The sequence below is a fragment of the Rhinolophus ferrumequinum genome, chromosome 4 (genome assembly GCF_004115265.2).
Source record: "Rhinolophus ferrumequinum isolate MPI-CBG mRhiFer1 chromosome 4, mRhiFer1_v1.p, whole genome shotgun sequence".
Taxonomy (NCBI): domain Eukaryota; kingdom Metazoa; phylum Chordata; class Mammalia; order Chiroptera; family Rhinolophidae; genus Rhinolophus; species Rhinolophus ferrumequinum.
The window spans coordinates 29825268-29836770 of record NC_046287.1 but is presented as its reverse complement, the minus strand read 5'-3'; the positions used below and the strand labels follow the sequence as shown (position 1 = coordinate 29836770).

The following is an 11503-nucleotide window of genomic DNA, read 5'->3' as shown; positions in this document are numbered from 1 at the left end:
GCTAAAAGATTTCAAAAGAGATTTCAGCTACTGCCCTCCATAGGGAAGACAGATTTTAAAGTGTGAGTCCAGCTATCTTACCTTCCTGTTTAAAAATAACAACAACAACAACAATAATAATAACAAAACACCACTCTTAGGAAACTAGGAATAAAGGGTAACTTCTTCAACTTTATAAAGAACATCTATCAAAAAAACCCTGCATCTAACATCATACTTAATGGTGAAAAACTTGAAGCTTTCTTGGTAAGATCAGGCACAAGGAAAAGATGTTCCTTACTCACCACTGCTTTTCAACATCTTACTGGAAGTCCCAGCTAACACAGTGAAACAAGAAAAGGAAATGAAAGTTACACAGATTGGGAAGAAAGAAATAAAACTGTCTTTGTTAGCAGATGACATGATTGTCCATGTAGAAAAGACTCGACAGAAAGACTCCTGGAACTAGTAAGCAATTATAGCAAGGTTGCAGGATACAAGGTTAATATACAAAAGTCAGTATTGTACCAACAATGAACAAGTGGAATTTGAAAGTAAAAACACATCACCATTTACATTAGCATCCCCAATGAAATATTTATGCATAAATTTAACAAAATATATACAAGAATTATATGAAGAAAACTTCAATCTCCGAGGAAAGAGAAAAAGGACTAAATAAATGGAGAGCTATTCCGCGTTCATGGATAGGAAAATTCAATATCAGCAAGATGTCAGTTTTTCCCACCTTGATCTATAGATTCAGTGCAATCCCAATCAAAATCCCAGTAAGTCATTTTGTGGATTTTAAAGTTTATATGGAAAAAGCCCCAGAATAACCAACTCAACATTAAAGGGAAAGAACAAAATTTGAGAACTGACACTAGCTGACTTCAAGACATACTGTAAACCTACAGTAATCAAGACAGTGTGGCACTGATGAAAGAATAGACAAATAGATCAATGGAACAGAATAGAAAGCCCAGAAATAGATCCACATAAATATAGTCTACTTATCTTTTTTGTTTTTTTAATTTAGACATAATTGACACATAACATTGTATTAGTTTCAGGTATAAAACACAATGATTTAATATTTGTATATATTGTGAAATGATCACCACAATAAGTCTACCAAAATTCACCACCATACAGTTACAATTTTTTTTCTTGTGAGAACATTTAAGATCCACTCTCTTAGCAACTCTCTAATATACAATACAGTATTATTAACTATATATGCCATGCTGTACATTATGTACATTACCTCCCCATGACTTATTTATTTTATAACTGGAAGTTTGTACCTTTTGATCCTTTCACCCATTTCATCTGCACCCCCACCTCCTGCCTCTGTTAACCATATATCGGTTCTGTGTATCTATGAGCTTGTTTTTTGTTGTTGTTGCTGTTGACTTTTAGAACCCACATATAAGTGAGATCATAGAATATTGTCTTTGTCTGACGTTTCGCTTAGCATAATGTCCTCAAGGTCCACTGATGTCACAAATGGCAAGATTTCATTTTTTTAAAAGAAATATATATATATATATATATATATATATATATATATATATATATATATCACTTCTTCTTTATCCATTCCTCTGTCATTGGACACTTAGGCTGTTTCCATGTCTTAGCTATTATAAATAATGCTGCCATGAATATGGGAGGGGGGTGCATATATCTTTTAGAATTAGTGTATTCATTTTTTTTTCTTTTTTTGATAAATACCCAGAGTGGAATTGCCAGATCATATGTAGTTCTATTTTTAGGTTTTTGAGGAACCTCCATATTGTTTTCCATACTGGTTGCACCAACTTACATTTTCACCAATAGTGTACCAGGGTTCCCTTTTCTCCACATCATCTCCAACACTTGTTAGTTATTGTCATTTTGATAATAGCCATTCTAACAGATGTGAGGTGATATCTCATTGTGGTTTTCACTTGTATTTCCCTAATTATTAGTGATCGTGAACATCTTTTCATGTATCTGTATGTCTTCTTTGGAAAAATGTCTATTCAGATACTCTGCTCATTTTTTAATGGGATTATTTGGTATCTTTGCTATTGACCTGTGTGAGGTTCTTCCATATTTTGGATATGAACCCCTTATCAGATATATAGTTTATAACTATTTTTTCCCAATTCCTATGTTGCCTCTGCATTTTGTTGATTATTTCTTTTTCTGTGCAAAAGCTTTTTAGTTTGATGTAGTCTTACTTGTTGATTATTGCTTTTGTTGCTTGTGCTTTTGGTATCATATTCAAAAAATAATTCCCAAAACTAATGTCAAAGGGCTTTCCCTTGTTTTCTTCTCCAAGTTTTATGGTTTCAGGTCTTTCCTTTAAGTCCTTAATACATTTTGAGTTAATCTCTGTGAATGGTGTAAGATTGGGGTCCAATGTTATTCCTTTTTTTTACAGGTGAATATCCAGGTTTCCCAATATCATTTAGTGAAGAGACTATTCTTTCTCCCATTGAGTATTCTTGGCTCCTTTGTTAAATATTAGTCGACCATATTTGGGTTTATCTCTGAAATGTTAATTCTGTTCCATTGGTCTATGTGTCTGATTGTATATCAGTACCATATTGTTTTTATCTTTTTTTAAAAAAAATATGGAATACTTCAAGAATTTGTGTGTCATCCTTGTCCAGGGGCCATGCTAATCTTCTCTGTATTGTTCCAATTTTAGCATGTATGCGGCCGAAGCGAGCACAGTACCATACTGTTTTGATTACTATAACTTTGTAATATAGTTTGAAATCAGGAAATGTGATGCCTCCAGCATTATTTTTTTTTCAAGATTGCTTTGACTATTCAGGGTCTTCTGTGGTTCCATACATATTTTATATATATATATATATATATATATATATATATATATATATATATATATATATTTCTGTTAAATACTTGTATACCATTGGAATTTTGGTATGGATTGCATGAAACCTATAGATGTCTTAGGATAATATGAACATTTTAACAATATTAACTCTTCTAATCCATGAACACATGATATTGCTCCATTTATTTGTATCTTTCCAATTTCTTTAATCAATGCCTTATAGTTTTCAGTGTATAGATCTTTCACTTCCTTTGTTAAATTTATTCCTAAGAATTTTATTGTTTTTGATGTTATTGTAAATAGGATTGTTTTCTTTGTTTTTATAGATAGCTCATTTTTAGTATATAGAAATGTGACTGATTTTTGTATGTTGATTTTATATCTTGCAACTTTACTGAATTCATTTATTAGTTCTAACACTTTTTTGGTGGAGACATTGGGGTGTTTCACTATATTAGTGGTATTAGGACATTTTGCTACCAATTTTGAAAAATAATCTTGGATCCATAATTCACCCTGTACTTCAGAATAAAGTCACAATCCAAAAATCAATGAAAAAAATAAACAAATCATAAAAGTACCAGAACAAAACATAGGAAAATTCTTTATAACCTGGGATTTCAAATGGCTCTTCCAATTATGGCCCAAAATCTAAAAGGCATTAGGCAAGGTTGATAAATTAGACTATGTAAATATGAAAATTTCTGCATGCCAAATAAATACAAGTCAAAAGACAACAAAGTGGTAACACATACCACAAAGGCCTAATTGCCCAAATAGAGACCACCTACAAATTAATAAGAAAAGGACGAACAACCCAATAGAAAAATGAGCAAAAATTATGAACAGGCCGGCCCGGTGGCTCAGGCGGTTGGAGCTCCATGCTCCTAAAGCTGAAGGCTGCCGGTTCGATCCCCACATGGGCCAGTGTGCTCTCAACCACAAGGTTGCCGGTTCGATTCCTAGACTCCTCAAGGGATGGTTGGCTTCGTCCCCTGCAACTAAGATTGAACACGGCACCTTGAGCTGAGCTGCCGCTGAGCTCCCAGATGGCTCAGTTGGTTGGGGTGCGTCCTCTCAACCACAAGGTTGCCAGTTTGACTCCTCGACTCCTGCAAGGGATGGTGGGCTGCGCCCCCTGCAACTAACAACGGCAACTGGACCTGGAGCTGAGCTGCGCCCTCCACAACCAAGATCGAAAGGCCAACTTGACCTGGAAAAAGTCCTGAAGTACACACTGTTACCCAATAAGGTCCTGTTCCCCTTCCCCAATAAAATCTTAAAAAAAAAAAAAATTATGAACAGTAAGTTCATGGGAAGGAAATACAAACGGCTCTGATGCTGATGTTCAACTAACTCATAATAAGAGAAATGCACACTATGTGCACAACTAGCTACATTTTTCATTTATCAGATTGGCAAAATCCAAAAGTTTGATAACATTCAGTTGGCAATATTGTGAGACAATAGGTGCATTGTTCCTAAGGCAATATAAATTGGTATAACCTGCATAGATAATTTGGCAATATTCATCAATATTACAAAATCACATGTCTTTTTACCTAGCAACCCCATTTTTGGGACTTGTGCATGTGAAGACTATGTCTGGCACATGTATACAAGGTTATTATACAAGTATTTGGAAAAATTGTTTGCAACAGAAAAAGACTGGAAACAATTCAAAAGTTCATCAACTAAGAATAGGTAAATAAATTATGATACATTCTTAAAATGTACTAGCTACCCACTATACAAAGTTTTCTAAAAACACGAGTAAGGTCTCTACTCTAGACTTACAGAAAGATTTCCAAGATATATTAGTGATAAAAGCAAATGCACAATAGGGTATATGATATGCTACTTTTTATAAGAAAGAAATGAATTCGAGTGAGACTTTATAGTCATATGTATATATTTTCATGAAGAAATTATAGTGTACATAAAAAACTAATAATTAATGGTGTTTATGTATGTGGGGGGGCTGATAATTGAGTAGATGGGAATGTTTTATTACATATGAAATAATTAAATTTAAAATGTGCCATATTTTACTTATCATGTTTTATGCTTGCAGCTGGAAGCTTTCCATTTTAGTTTAGTCCACCTTACCAAAACCAGAAATCTTGGTTAAAAAAAACTTTTTTAAGTAAAAGCTATTGAAAAAGTAAATGGAAAGAATATAATTTTAAGTGCCTGCCATTCCTAAATAAAATAAGTGATACTGATATCTTTTTTGTTTGGGAATACATTTATTATTTTAATAAAAGTATAAAAATTATTTTTACCAATACATTGTTGTCATTTAAATAACAACAGTATTTTTCATAATCCAACAGCTTTTAAACGTTTTTTTAGTAAGTTAAAAAGCAAAAACATTTGAGCTCCCTCTGCTGGCTCTGCAGGAGCATATCAGAGAGTATTTTGGTTTTAGGTAATACAAACTGACACACTGTTAATTCCATTAAATCACTTACCATATTATAGAGAGTAGCTTAATAAAACTGAGTTTTTCATACTCTTATAAATGTTAAGTTCTGGTAATATACCACTAAGATTGGCAGGATGAGCATTTGAACATCAATGATAAGATTTGATTCAGTATGCACCTGTCCCATTTAATACATCCTGAAATATGGTACAGCTTAAAGTGGGTTATACAGGAAAAATTTCTACATATATGGCAATATGTACAGAAGATTTTTAGTTTTTAAAAATTTATTATGGCTTTTAAGTTGTAGTAACCACAAAGCCTACATGTTGTGTAAGTATGTTAGTATTTAATTGATTAAAAATACTGGTTTTTCAAGCTAGGAGGATTATATTTGCATAGTTAAGCAATGATTTACATGACAATTATGAGTATCTATAAATATTGTTCTTTGTCATGACAGCATAACCTATGATGTACTAATTTGTGATGTGCTTTGCAAAATTACAAGCTACCTCTTTTCTACCATGATTTCTATTTTTACCTTGCAGATCATTGATTAGCGTCTCAGTGGTGGCCATCTTATCCTTCTATTTACTTACTAAATTCTTTAATTTTTTTGTGTGTTGTACTTAAATCTCTTTAACGATGCCTTTTAAAAAATTCAGGTTTTCATCTCTCTTTATCAGTTCTATTTTCCCCTTGTTTGTTCTGACTGATATTCCTCTCTCAAACTACTGGTGCTTCTTACATAAGATGTTGTTTTTCTTGGTTGGTTCATGTGTTCAGTTCTGATAGTTGAAATACTGGGAATCCCCCAGGTGGTGGAAGGTAAAGGGGTTTCTAGTCAATGGTGTGCTGGAACCAGCTATTAGCAGCCTATGAGAGCTGATTGGTAATTTTTCAAGAAGTTTGCAAGCTATTTGTTAAACGCAGATTTTATTAAAAACTAAATTATCTAAACCTAAAATTACATTTATATTTAAACAGGCAATTATTCCCCTTTATTATTATTTATGCTTCTCAGGTTATTTACATCTATTTTACTGTATGGTGGAAATACTGTATAGTGGTGTGTTACTATGAATCTCTTTCCAACTCTGCATTCAATGATATGTTAGTAACCTGAAATTGGTCATGGTGAGAACATGTACACCATGGAAATTGGCAAGGGCTACAGAGCTAGGCTTGATTTGTTTTGTTGATTGTCCAGGCATAAGAAAGCAAATGTTACAGATAACAAGCATTTGGCAAAAATCAACTAAAACATTTTGTGAGAACCAATTTGTTGTGTTAATTTATAATAAACAGTATTATACATTTTATTATTCATAAGTTGTATGCTGCACATCCTTTATATCAGTAAAACTTATGTATATACAAATGTATCCATCCATTTTGTTTTCTAGAAAGCCAGTTGCTAGACATTGACAAGCACACCACCGAAGTCTCTATTCCCCAAGGTGGTATATAGGCAGGCAAGCAGTCAATTCTCCGCAGAGACTGCTGAAGGAATCACTGATAATAGTATTCACCCAGCCTCAAGGGTAGTGCCGTGGTTTTAAAGTATGTCCACAAATTATTTGATATACTTCCTTTCCAAAGGTGAGGCTTAATTTTCCTCCCCCTGAATGTGAGTTGTACTTGACTGTAATGAACAGAGTGTGATGGTGTTAGATTTCCAAGGGTAATTCATAAGGCATTGTGGATTCCATCTTGCTCTCTCTTGGATTGCAGCTTTGGAGGAAGTCAACTGCCATATCATGAGGACACTTAAACATCCATATGAAGAGGCCTACATGCTGTGGAACTGAGGACTCTGCCAGCAGCTATTTTGGAAGGAGATTCTCCAATTCAAGGCAAGACTTCAAAGACTGTGGCCCCAGCAGACATCTTAACTGCAATTTCATGAGACCCTAAACCAGAACATCTCAGCTAAGCAGCTCTACTAGATAATGATTTCTTCTTCAGTGCCCAGCGTTATACAATTTGCAGTGGTTTTCTTTGGAGTACGGGGTTCAAGAGAAGCAGCAAAGTGGTGATGAGCATAGATAGTGGATGCCTGGGTCTGAATCCTGCCCCTATGATGTGGTCATGAGCTCTATGATTTTAGATGAGTTACTTCACTTCTCAATGTCTTAGGTTCTTCAACGGTGAATAGGATAGAGCTACTTCGGAGGTCTATTTTGGAGCTTACATAGAGCTCCCAGGATGGTACCCACCAAATGTTTAATAAATTCCTAGATCTATCTCTTAGCTGGGTAACCTTGTGTGGGTTATTTAATGTTTTTGCATCTCAATTTCTTGACTTTAAAATGAGGATAAGAAAAATAGGACCAACTTCACTGGCTTGTTGAGGATTAAATAAAGTAATATATGTAACTTGCCTAATACATAATGTATGTAGAGCCTTGCATGTGGCAGGATTGCAACGAAATGATAGTTAAAAAAAGTTGTTTCTTCTTAACTCCAAAATACTTCATTTATATTGCTATTTTATGGCATATATCAAATTATAACAGCCTATACTGGGAACTTTGTCATTATTCTTCTGATAAAGAGAAAACCAATTCAGCTGGCAACTAAAATGTGAGGGGAAACTGAAGATAGAAACCACAACTTGCAAACCTGTTTTGTAACTCACCAAAGAGAAAAATTGTACAAAACCATTAACAAGCAAGACAAACTGAGTTCAGACTCTTAACACCAGCTCATTCAGACCCATGGTGTTCTAAGACCACAGACAAACCTAACGGTAACTCCATACAAAGTCATGTGTCCTAAAGACAAACCCACTGATTGTTCCAGCAACTTCCTAGTTTACAAATTCTGACCAATCTCTGCCAAAGCCAACCTATGGCTAACTCTATAGATATTCTTTCCTAACTTCTACGTGTTGAAATGTTGAACTCTCTCTATGGTGTGCACTCTGTCTGGCTGTGGCAAGCTAATAAGCCTAAGTTTGTTTGAGAAAGGAAATGTATTATCTATTATGTTAGATACTGGGAATAAAACAGTGAATGGAAAAAAGCTTTGCCTTCAAGGAACCTAGGATCTTTTAATATGGTAGACAGACAAATATTAACAATACAGGGTGATACAAGTATAATAGGGATAAACACTGTGAACACGCAGCCTATTCAGGGAAGGCTTCCTGAAGGAAATAATTTTTAAGAGAAGTCCTGAAGGATGATTAGAAGTTTGGTAAAGAATATGGTTGAGCATGGTGTTATAAACAGAAGGGACGCTTTCTGTGTAAAAAACAGAATAAAAATAGCATAGCTTGTTTGTAGGAATAAAGGATTTTATAGGCCCACAGCATCAAAAATATTTTAATGCTCCTCCATTTGAAATTTAAAATAAAAATACTAACTAAAATACATGTGAGAAAGTCCTTCTGTCTGGTTTTTATCATTGTGTTTAATACTTTGAAAGAAATCCCAAATTCTCTAAAAAACATATTTATGTTCCTGTTTTAATGGTTTCTTCAGCCTGTACCAGGTTGTACATTATATAATGCAGTACTGTTCGTTTGGGAAAGTACAAATACTTTGGTACGGCAGCATTGTAGTATGAAATGTAAAAAGGTGAGATATGAAGCTGGATTGCTACGCAGGGGCCAATTAATTAAAAATCTGTTAAAACTGTGGTCTTTGTTGTTTACTGACCTGAGTTCAATCTCTGCCATGGTTGGGACACTCAAAGCCTTAATTTTCTCAGCTGTAAAATGGGAATGCTAAATCGTGAGGACTAACACAATGAAAGTAAAGCATTGAGCACAGTGCTTAATACCATAAAACACAATTGCAATTAAGTATTGTTAGTAATAAATTTATACTTTAGCCTGGGAAGTGGGGAGTCAATAAAAGGTTTTAAATAGTGCCATGATTAGAATGGGCTTTTCCGGCTTCTTTGGCTGCAGTATACAGTCTGGGGTGCAGGACAATGAGTACATTCTAGGTGTGCATAGGATGAAGACTCAATAGGTATTAATGGTTGATTAGATGGAGGTTGAAGATATATGCATATATATATTACATATTCATACACACACACACACATTCATACATTTCCAAAGTCTCCTGCACAAACTGCCACAGATGATGACAGATAGATGTAAATCTCAGTATCCAGAGGAACAAATATATTATTAAAAGCCATCTGTCAGTGAAATGATGTCTATGTTGTTAAAATAATTTGAAATGGAATAAAGGGAGAGGGTGGAGTATCACTGAAGTAAGATTGACCAGGATTTGATTATTATAGAAACAGGATGATGGGAAAGGTTATACTTCTTTCTGCTTTTGTAGATGTTTAGAATTTTCCATAATAATAAAAAAGAAACATTAAAAAAAAATCTACGAAGGCAGGGAAACCCAAAAAACCAAAAGATCCCTGAGAAAGTCTAACAGACTAGCTAGAATACAAGTCCCAGGAGGGTAAAGACCTTGCCTGTCTTGTTTACATCTGTATCTCCAGGGCCTAGAGAAGTTCACAGTACACAGTAGGCTTTCATCTGTGGCAGTTAAATGCCCACAAAAGACACTCTCTAAAGTTTTAAAGCTACACTGTCCAATACCATAGCCACTAGCAAAGCATGGGTATTGAGCCCTTGTAATGTGGCTTGAACTGAGATGTACCATATATTTGTTGAATGAACACTGGAGAATAAAATCCATAACCTGGAAAATAAAATCCACAACCTGATGAGTGTCTGACAGCTCATATACTGAGTCAGGGCTCTTGAGGTTCCTTTCATCTGTGAGGCTACCTATGACATTCCATTAGCTATTGTAAGGAATACCTTAAGAAATACACCCCAAGAGAATACCTTAAGAAAAACACCCCAAGAGATACCAAAGCAGATTCACAAACTTCATTTTGGAGTTCCATGAGAAGTAGGTATTTATATGCTTATATGCCTATGATCCCTATAGAGCTTCTGTGAGTACTCTGCCACGTCATTCATTTCACTGCTTTTTTTTTCCAACAAATATTTACTATGGAGATGTCGCTGTCCTTCAAGCCAAGAATCAGAAGAAAACTGTGTGTACCCTGTCCTCCTCTTCCCTCCTTTATTCTCTGGCTAATAGAAGTGAGGGGAGGAATAAACAATCTTTTGAAGAAGTTTCACCTCTACATTTTGTTCTTATTTGCTTAGTAGCCTTAGGACCAACTGTCTATTACAAAAGTAATGATGTAGAACCTTAATTAGAGCTTTTGAAATTCAAGCCCATTCGTTTCTTTTTTTTTAATTGGGGAATATTGGGGAACAGTGTGTTTTTCCAGGACCCATCAGCTCCAAGTCAAGTCATTGTTTTTTTCAATCTAGTTGTGGAGGGCACAGCTCACTGGCCTAAGTGGGAATCGAACCGGCGACCACGGTGTTATGAGCACTGCGCTCTAACCATTGGGCAAACCGGCTGCCAGAGCCCATTCTTACTGAGGGCCAGAACTTGAGCAGACAAAAATGACCAACAACACTGAAACAACAGACATCTGGCACGGTTAAACGCCCACAAGAGACACTCTCTAAAGTTTTAAAGCTACACTGTCCAATACCATAGCCACTAGCTAAGCATGGGTATGGAGTCCTTGTAATCGATTGATTGATTGATTGAGTTTACAGGCACTAGACTTTTTGAAAAATAGTATATCCTGGCTTGTTTGAACTGAGATGTACTATAAGTATAAAATACATAGTGGATTTTAAAGAGTTAGTAACAACAACAAAAAGTAAAATATCTCAATAATTTTTATATTAATTGTACATTGAAATGATACAATTTTGGATAAATAGGCTAAATAAAACATATTATTATTATTTTTACTTTTTAAAAATGTGGCCACTAGAAAATTTAAAATGATATATGTGGCTAACATATTTTTATTGGATAGTGCTTTTCTAAAATGTGGAACAAAATAAAGAACTCCAGTCTATTACTAATAGCACAACTCCTTAGTCTTCTTACTCTGTACTGTTTTGGTATGCTTTGAACCCCTTGGGAAGTATGGAAGTACTGCTACATGGAGTCATACAGTCAACTATCAGTATACATGGAGTGCCTACTAAGAATTGGAGATGGTTCCTCTAACTCTTTTCTTTTACCAGAAATACTTTGATCTTCCTAAGGGGAAAATGATAGTATATCCTGATTCCAGTTTACACTAGTAGCAATTGCTGAAGTGTTTCCTCTGTGGAGGGCCAGAGTTATGGAACAGTTGGTGATAAGGTTGAA

General features: G+C 34.8%; 1 non-coding gene across 1 annotated transcript; it reads right to left on the bottom strand.

The window, feature by feature from the left end:
* Positions 1-2597: 2597 nt before the first annotated feature.
* LOC117021838 (U6 spliceosomal RNA) lies at positions 2598-2704 on the bottom strand. The gene has a single exon (XR_004422926.1). It is a non-coding gene; the product is annotated as a U6 spliceosomal RNA (small nuclear RNA).
* Positions 2705-11503: the final 8799 nt, after the last annotated feature.